We start from the raw sequence: 10,431 nt of genomic DNA, 5'->3' as shown, positions 1-10,431 counted from the left end.
GCGGAGATGAAGCTCGACCATGATTGGTTGTTTGGACAATAGCCCTACTGGTTGTCGTTTGTCCGTACTTTGATTGGTCAACAACCGCGTAGCCTTTGTGACCGAGCTGTCTGATCCTGTCATCTGATCCATTCTAGTTATTCGGTTGATTTGGTGATCACTTGGTCGTAGTGTCGTGCAGACTGCGTCCGGCTCGCAAAGTCTGCCAACAGTGACCGCCAACCACACACATGATTACCGACTTACCAAAATGGCTGCTATCCGTTGTTTCCACTGTATCCAGCGTATCGGCAAACTGCGATTGTTCTCATTTATCTTACGTCTCAAGTGCATTATAAGCAGCGAAACATCACGCGAGGACAGCACACAGAGAAAAAAGCTTCTTCCCTTTAAAATTCTCCCGCCTCTCGACTCACTTTTTTGCTAGTTTCATCTCAAACGGTACCATCAACTCTAAGAAGAGACTAATTATGATTTTTCTAACGGTGTCTCCGCAAGGGAGAAGGCTTTAGTTTGGCAAGGTGTGTTTGGGTCTGACTTTTAATCAAGACGCTAAGGAAAATGAGTGAAGAAAAGTGGCCTCTTACTCGTGAAGTGCACTCGTTTGCGCATCAATTTTGGTTTGAACGGGAGACCCTCCTGAAGCTCTTGTTTGTGATAGTCTTCAACTAAATGTGTTGCATGAAAGCTGTCTTATTTTTCATTTTGTACGATATTTTAGATATCCGGAAACTACTCACAACGGTTGTGCGGATTAATACGACAGCAGTCACTTTTAGGGCGGTGATGCGAGTTGAACCAGACTGTCCTAAATGGTGATCTACAAGTAATCCACTAACCGGGATTTCTGTCCATCACTTGTCTCTAGTCCAAATATACAGGGTTTCAATTTATGGACACTATGTAGCACGTTCTTAACTGTGCGACGTGTGAAACTGCGTGACCGAATACCTTCCAATTGTTTTTAACCCAGTACCGTCATAAAAACTATGTTATGCGTTTTTTTCTAGCCCTCAACCGCCTGTACTATCAGTCAGCCATTAGTCCGTTTGCTTGTGTCTATCATGCAAACTTTTGGAATCTGTAAATAGTTTTCCGTTTTATTGCTCTCGGATTTCGCACACCCACACGAAACGGTCACTGTCGCTTCGTTGATCAGTAGTAGCTTCGCGAGGTTCACCCTCTCGTCAGTTTATGACTGAAGACCATATCCGGTCTCGATACTGAGCGAATCATTATCCTAAGTTTGACTGGAAACTTTGAAGGTTCTATTAGGGCAAAACCGTATTAGATATGAGTCTATTCGATAACACAAATTCTCTCCGCGAACTGAATATTAGTAAGCTGTCACCATTGAGCAGCTTGCGTTGTCAGTATTTCCAGAATTTTCCCTTAGTAAGTCACCTTCTGCGATTCGATGTACTGCTTGATAGATAGAATGATTTTTAGTAGCAAACTGTACTGATGTAGTTTCAATAGTGGAGGTACCCCAAGGGAATGAATTACCCGCTCAAATCGAAGCGTACGTTCAGTAAATACGCTAATCCGAAGAGAAAACCTCCACTGTGGAGTACACACTCAGATGGCTTTTAGGTAAGAGGTCATAGGGACGGTTGTCAGTCTTATAGAGGGTTTTACATCATCTTTTGCTGAATTCAGACAGTATGCTTGACTGGCTTTCTAAACGGATTTGTCAGTCGACAGCTGAACCACCAGGCACCTACTGAATGACGAACGCTCTGTACAGAGCCGAACATGACGTAAGGTGCAGGTCGATGATGCCTATGTTAATCCAAGATCTCGTGATTGGCCGGCCTAACCATGATGACGTAACAATTAACGCCAGCATCACTTCCCTCAAGAGAACCGCTAGTTCCGTTTATCGGTCACTTCGAGTTGCAGCGCATCACCGCACTTCCTACCTTTGCTTGGATCAGACATGTCTTATGCAGACATTGTAAGCGAACCCTATCACGCATTCTAGGGTACCCCTACTGGAGCGCCAATGTCTCTCTGGTGTACAAGGATGAAGGCAAGCACAGCTACCCGGTACATTGCACTCTGAATAGCAAAGCCACCAGATTCAGCGCTTTTGTTTGGTAATCCGATCCTTCATTTTAATAACGATTGCCAAGTTTGTAGGCAAAGTGTTGCTGAGTTTCTGAAAATCCGTTTCCTTTGCGAGAAGTCCTGGAACATCAGAGTCCTGGTGGCTGGATTCCTTTCAACCAATATGCGCTTTCTTGGTGGGTGGCTGAAGTTCTGAATCCAACAACACGTTTCATCCTAGCGCTCCCTCGTCATTACAGCCACAAGTGATCACTCGACCGGCTCCGGTTAGGCAAACCGTATGCATGCCACCCGTACAGATTTGAGTAGTAAGTGACTCCAAATCCTGATCGCTTATGCCTAAGGGTGCTTGTTTTCGCGAATCCGAGATACGTTGATAAAAGACTGGCGTTTTAGAAGGCTAACACCACCTTGGTTCCTCGCTGTGACTTCGTCTACGAATGCACGAAGGAAGCAAATCACCTTCAGAAAGCACCGTACGAGTCTTCTGCTCATGAGGTTTGTTTTTGCCGGGAAACGTTTGGAGTTGAACAGCTAACCATCCAGACGACAGCGGATCGGCACATCATCACCAAAATCAGACGACACAATGATTAAGCAACGAGTAACTCGCAGTTGGCAGACATCCGCTTCCACTGAATGTCCTGAGAACCCCTATACTCACATTAGCCTGCAAGTGGGGGGGGGAGAAAAGACTGGTTATCCCTCAGCTAAGTAAACCACGTCGGTTGTGATTTCCAGTTCCGTTGATGTGGAACAATCTGGGTTACTCATGATTTCATCTTGTATATCTACATCCAAGGGTGTGTATTCATTTTGTCCTTTCCGACTCTTCTCCGAAAGAATCCGACGAATTCAGGAATTCTTTGACGGAAGGCGCTTTTCCCATCGGCTTTACGCAGTAATGGTTATCACGCCTTCCAAAGGCCGAGTTAGACAGACAACTTTGTTTGATGCGATTAGTGAATAAAACTAATATCAGCATTCTCGTGCCCCGATCTCCAAAGATCCATTCCATGGGCTCGGTGCATCCTGTACGAATCAAACACCGCTTGGATGTGATATCCTTATATGCAACATTGTTCTCGTGCTGTTGTATCATTTGGTTGATATCGGATGGCAAAAATATGGCTTAGTCCAGCAACCAAATTAACTGTATACATATTCACCTAAAAAATACCTCGAAAACTGGTAGTGTGAGGAAATCTGGCAATTTTAATAGGTATTTCATTCTTACAAACAGTACGCTTCTCACAAAACTCAAGATAGTCCCGAAACCCTGTTTCCTTTGGCTAGGAGTTCGAACACTTAACTGTTCGACCGGGAGCTGATGAGCAACAGTGTGATTAGCTCGCATTTAGAGCCAGGATACAACGCCATTCGTCCTTGAATCGTGCAATCCACATCACGTGGTCACGTGTTCATTGGATGCTCGAGTGAAGTGCCACTCATTCTCTGTCGGTCTCTGCCTGTCTAAACCTGGGCTCTCTCTTCCTGATAACATTGCTTCTTGGGAGTAGGGACAAGAGACTGTATTTCGTAACGGTCGTTCGCATAAGATTTTCCAACAATCACGTAGACAATGTTACACAAAGTGTGTTCTGGGAAATTATGGCGCCGGTTTGGAAAACTGACATCTGAGGGCTAACTTGTGGATCAGATGGATACAGTCTAACTTAAAGCTCGCTATGTTCCACACGATGCTGCCTTCCAGAGGCCCTGGATGGTAAGCCTTGTGGGTGGGGGTGCTACTGTAGACTACTCAATAGAAAGCCTCTTACTAAACTCAGTGGTTAAGGCGCCAGCTTGGTGCGAACCTAAATTCAGCATCTCGACTGCTCTTGTCCAGGCTTGGACAACCCTGCAGTATCCAAGCCCTTGTACCTCTTTCCATTCGCATGGCAGTTTGGCCACGAAAGGATGTTACAGCCGAATGATTTTTTATTTCCATTGTCCATTAGCGATATTGCTGGTGCTGGCTCAACATTTGTCCACCTGTGTGGTTCCTCAAACACAAATCGAATTCCCCTTGTTTGAACTCGCTGTCAATTTAAACTCGTACTCTGTTTCCCATCTCGCCTCGACGATTTTCTAGCCCTGAACATGTTGGCGGATGCAGTGGCTCACTTGCCAGACCCAAAAATATTTCGCAGACCTTCTGCACGACAGCCAAACGCCATACAAACCCCAAGTTCATCAACAACTGGAGTAGCGAACGATGAACGTCAAAATCCGTCGGGTAGGTGATAATCTGGGTTTATTCTTCCTCGTTTCAACTTGTTTATGTGTTCATTTACTCGTTTTCAAACCAGTTAAGCCAATTATTGAACTCTGTAATCCAAATATTCACCGGTTTAGCGAGCGCTGACAGGATGCTGTCTGATGCTCGAAACCCGTTAGACTGAAAACAGCGTGTTGTTAAGTGGTAAGGCCATCAGTTATCCTCCACAATTCAAACAGCCAACTAGAACCCATGTGGTCCCCGAATGAATAGTCCCAACTGTGAACCAAAAAATCGATTGGGCGATCCCCGCCTGATTAGCCCATTCGAAGACCAAAAGCCTTCCCGGGCTACCAACACTTCTTTTACGAGTAACAGGTTAGTTTTAAACTTTTACAGCGTAATACTACCTATAACAAGTTATTCTGTAGGGCGTACTAGTGCTTTCAAGTTGCCTGCTCACACCATACTTCTGAGCAGTCTTTCTTGGTCGTCTATCTGCTTTTTTACAGCATGCCCTTTCTGTTGTTTGCATACCACACGTCGCTTCTAAATAAAACATTGGGAACGGACATTCTTCCCAGGAGGTCACACATCTCGCACGGATCAGGTCTTGTCACGCTGCATGATCATGTACTTCCGGGACAAAAAAGATCACTTTGGTTCCCGTTTTTCATCCTAGCTCATTGTTTTAGCTTTTATACACACTGCTTTGTGAACAACCCCGTTTGACGCTCAGCAAACGTTTGGAAAGTCTGATCGATCTGGGAATCAGTTTGTGCGGAAACCGGAATACGGTTTATTAAGGTCTGAAAGAAATTGCTTGTCAATCATGCTTGACAGACGGATCTCTTGCATTCCCTGATCGTTCTGGTCTGATATTCGAAAGTGGATTTTCATTGATCACAATAAAAGTCATTCAATTCGTTTCCCCCATCTTCCGCCTCGGTACCATTTAGACTGACCGGCGTACATTATTCGACTCAAGTCAGGAGACTTTATGCACCCGCCATTGGATTTGCTGCTCACGCACCTCATACGTAACCTCACTCATTAGATCGATACTGTTTGGAAGCTGAAGTCAGTGTCCTTTATCCACCTCACCCCATCAATCATTTTACCATTAGGGTGCTTGTTTGTTTGTCTAGCTTGGTTTGTAAACTTCTGGGCATCACCAGCGTGTAGTGTGTAATGTGGTGCATCCTCTCTCTCTCTACTTAACTGCTTTTAAACGATGTTTTAGTTTCTATATTGGGCCAATCTATTAAGTTCTCTCCAATCCCAGAAGACACTGGGAACTGGCTTTACTGACGGTCAGATTTTGAAACAGACTTGTGAATCAAATCGAATTCACCGGTCAATATTGTTTAGACCACTGGATGCCTGCGCAGCATATGAAAACGCAGTTGGTCTGTGCGGAGCGGGATTCGGAGCTGTGCCCAAGCCTGAGGGAATAAGGTCGGTGGATGAACGTGCAGAAGCCTGCGGTAACCTAAGAGACGACAGAAACATGGAATAACAGTGCGAGTCGGCACCAGTTACCTGTTTATCACCGAGGTACCGGTGTCATCCACCTATTCTTTCGAGGTTCACCGTAATAACGCATTTCCCTCAGTGTAACACCACTCAATTGTTACCGGGAACCGCCCGTTAATACGCCACCAAAGGGTTACAATATCCGGTGGGTGAACATTATAAAGTGGTTCCAGAAGGCGGCGTTTATCGGTAGACCGGAGAGTACGCTGGTGGCCCACAATGGCGACTTTGCCAAGGCGGGTGCGTCCGCATCTTGCGTGAGTCTACATGGCTGATTTAGCACTGAGGAGATTCAGCTCCTTCCGAATGGCTTTTCCGACAAAGTGACGCGTCGCATCTCAAAGCTTTCTGAATATCCGTGCTGTTCAGTCAACTGGCAGATCCTCCAATGACTTAAAATGGGCGTTACCGTTTTTTTTTCAAAATCACACTAGATTTCACGTGTTCCCAGATTTCCAACTCTACGTTTCAGCTCACCGTGAGCAAGTTGTTTTGGGATGCGAGTTTCGGCATGACTTAACCAGTTGGGCTGACTTCGCGTCAGACTTCATTCAACTCCAACAATTTTTGCTCTTCGGAGGAATTCCGTGTTGGGGATGGACACTCAGTTGATCCCAAGGATTTCGCTCAAAAAGTCCAAATGAAGCGGGTGAAAAATTCAAACATGCTCTCCGTATAGCCTACAGATTTTCGTACAGTATCGAAAACAGCACGATAGCCCGATACACTGCGATTTTGGTGTCAGCACGTAAACAGTGGCTGCTCCAGACGCGCTTCTCCTGGTATCCAAATGCAGCTCCTGGCTTTTGCGATTTGCGCCCTGATTTCATTGTCATTGTCCACTGAGACGGGGGCGAGATGGCGCAGTGGTTAGAGGGCAAATTTCATGATCGGAAGGTCCGTGGTTCGAACCCGACCTCTGCATTTCGACTTCCCCTGTCTAGGCTTGGGTAACTCGGCAGTATCCCAGCCCTCGTGCTTCCTTCGGGTGGCATAGCAGCTAGGTACCGTAAGGGGTTACAGTTGAACGATTATCTTTTTATATTTTACCGCTAAGTCAAAGGTCGAGACGAAGCCCACAAACAGTCCACAGAAAGGTTAATTCCGTTTCCCACATTTCTCTTGGATTTGTCTTGCGACAAAGCTTGGGTCAATCGTACTTCTATCATTTCGAAATCCACACTGATCTGAAAGAACGTTTTCCTCCAGAATGCAACCGGCTAGTCAGTTGGAGCCATAGTCCTGCCTGCTGCGAATAGAAGACTGATTCCGCAGTAGTTGCTCGTTTTCTATCGATTTCCCTCCCATTTAAACACAGGACTTATCGTTGCATCCTTGAAATCTTGTGAGACTCTACCTACAAAATTCTGCATAGTAGTATTGGGGTTGGTCACGCAGTGTCGGTCCTTCCAGCCTGAACGGTTCGGCAGGCGAGCCATCCAATCCCGCAGCTCCCCATTTTTGCAATCGGTTTAGCACCCTCAGAAGTCCTGCGACTGTAGGCGAGTCTTCAGATGGTCTTTGTAGTTCTAACCAACATCTGTTGGGTTCAGTAGTGTTGAAAATGTATTGTTTTTATGCTGCCAGCCACGTTGGATTTCTCGCGAGTTTGTTTGTTTTCTACCAGCTGACTTTCGGTCCATAGATTTCTTCCTGTGACAACGGAGATTCGTGGCACGTGACTGTGGCTCTTTATTTCATTTGCTGGTCTGTTTTTCACAGGTGTTTCAGAAGTTTGTTCCTGGCACCTTTGAGTTACTTTCTGACCTCTGTGTTTGCCGGGTGTCCGGAAGTTTTTTCCCTCGTATCAGCGTACCGGATATTGATGAATCATGTTCACAAACCAACTCGCCTTCCTCCTTTCTTTAGTCCAGTTGGATATATACTCATGGTCGGGATCACTGGCTTTTCGGGCGTGTTTTGGGACTGTCATCCACTAGCCTCTGTGTTAGAGCTTCGCAAAACTTCAGTGCATTTTCCTCATTTTTCATCCATATTACATTCAACCCGAATGTGTCTCCTCTTAGTTGCATTTTTCCAGTTGAGACGTATGCCTTAGCACCCACCAAGGGGTGATCCGTATCGTTTTTAGCTTCCCACACTACTTTTGTGTTGAGCTCTGTGCCGCGCACAACGGCATAGTCGACTGGGTGTCCGTGACCACTTCTCGGATGATCTGACGCAATAAGCGATGTCCCTCCCCCCACACGCACTGAACGTTGTGTTCGTTACTGGGAGTTCGAATGGTGCACACATCTTAAGTAGTCGTGCACCATTGTCGTTCACTGATCTGATCCCAAATGAACCCAGTGTCTCCCATTCTTTGCCAATCCGAGCACTGAGGTTACCTAACAGAAAGAGGAAGTCATTTGGAGGGGCAGATCTAAATAGGTCCGACAGTTGACCGTAGAGTTTGTTCTTTTCCTGTCTGGAGGTCCTGTCCGACGAGCATGTCACTAACCAGAGGCGCAAGAGTGATGTTACACACCCCAACTTTTCCAAGGCATCACACCCACCTTTCCTCCTTACAATGTCTCCATTGTTATCTACCAGCTAATAAGCATTACGGTCCAGATCAGTAGAATGCCCTCCGACCCGTCACGCAGCTCTTGTGGTATCAGTATTGAAGACTCATCCTTGACTGCACTAGCAATCTACTTGCCTCTCTATCAACTCCGTTTACGGATGACCTGAAGTTCTAGAGGTCCACCCATGCTCCTCACGACCATTAACTTCTACAACCAGATCTAAACCCATAATTTAACTAGTTAGTTCTAAAACACCTACCGTTCAGTAGTTAGAAATACTGTGTTGCCTCTATATGTTGCTCCAGTACTCCACCGCACATTTTTGGTCCACCCGCACTTCAACCTACACAGTGTGAGGAAGACCTAAGAGTGATCGTACAACAGGACCTAGATAACACTGTTCTGTGCCAAAACGAAGATAACACAGCTCCCAAGGGTTCCTGTGAAACGTTTTCAGAAAACTGGAATTACTCTCACACTTTGCCTCAGGGTACATCAGACTACGTGTACTCCACCCACATTTTTGGTCCACCCGCACTTCAACCTACACAGTGTGAGGAAGACCTAAGAGTGATCGTACAACAGGACCTAGATAACACTGTTCTGTGCCAAAACGAAGATAACACAGCTCCCAAGGGTTCCTGTGAAACGTTTTCAGAAAACTGGAATTACTCTCACACTTTGCCTCAGGGTACATCAGACTACGTTTTGAAGACGTAGTTCACCAGACGATTCTGAAGCTTGCACATCGCCGCTTCGTCAAGTTAGTCCGGGGACTTTGAAGTGTTCCATACACTGATCACCTATCATCCCTCACACTGTGGTCCACACGAGGTGACCTCATCTTCAACTCCCCAGTACTGACGATCGATTATCAATCCTACCGCCAGCCATTGAGTTCCACTAGTGCTAGCAACCTCATAGGCTGTGGACTTGACATCTCCCTTCGGCTTCGTCACCCAGATTGCCGTTGTTATTTCTACTGCGTCCGCGTCCACCTACCTACTCACATCGTCTTTATCCCAACGGTAACCGTCCTCAAACACTGACTGGACGTACACCCACGAGAGCCACACTTTTCGGTTGACTAATCGCACTAGAGACACCTGAAAAACAAGCAACATTCAACTTGAGTTTGTGGGATGTGAAAGGCTCGGCTTATCATCCCGTGCAACCCTATGTCGGATTTCAGGTTTCCATCGCTCGGTTACGCTCGGTAGACGCTGCTTCTGTCGTCAAACAGCTTATTTGATTCCAGTTAACTAATAAAAAAGACAGGATAAACTACTTCCGTCAGAGCTCCACTCCATTTGCCAGCACTTTAAATTCGAAATACCTCATAGGTTCAGGTGTGACTACTTGATTGTAAAAGCACCTTACAAACTCTCATTCTATTCCGCTCTTCATTTCTGGTTGTCCACCGTTCATTAATCGATTTTCCTTACAACTCGCTCCGGATTTTACTGTCTCGTACTATAAAACATGGCAAATCTAAGCAGGCAGGCAAATTTCTTTGGTGCATGGCTGTGAACTCTGCAGGGAACTTTTGGTTTTTCTGTGTGTGTGTGTGTGTGCGCGCGCTGGCTGAACCGAACTGGAGTGAAAACTGAGATACCGTGCACCATTGAAACATGTTTATCTTACCTGCTTTTTTGTAAGCTTTCGCGATTCAGGTGCACCGTCTCTTATTGGCTCGTTGCCTTTAGAATGCATCGGTGCATATCGATGCGCATTCTGGGGCCAACTGAAAAACCTTCCCAATCGCACCACAACTGTCATTGTTATCGCCTGTTTTGAGCCATCGTTGACAGCAAACGCATCCAATCACTAATGTGTACATGTGTACTGAATTGTATTCCTTAACGTTCAGGCAAAATGTGAGCGTATTCTCAAACAAAAACCTATATGAATAGATTTTTTGTACAAAGGAGTTTAGGATACTTTCTATCGAATAAATGACCTTGAGTGTGTCGACGTGTGTTCCCATACCACCTGACACTTGTCTAATTGCGAGTTAATCAGTGGCTCGCGGCTGAACGGTTAGCTGTTCAACATAGTAGCGGAAGGTTGCGGGTT

This window comes from Opisthorchis viverrini (genome assembly GCF_000715545.1).
Source record: "Opisthorchis viverrini unplaced genomic scaffold opera_v5_190, whole genome shotgun sequence".
NCBI classification, from domain to species: Eukaryota; Metazoa; Platyhelminthes; class Trematoda; order Opisthorchiida; family Opisthorchiidae; genus Opisthorchis; species Opisthorchis viverrini.
The sequence above is the reverse complement of the archived record's forward strand: the minus strand, read 5'-3'. Positions refer to the sequence as shown.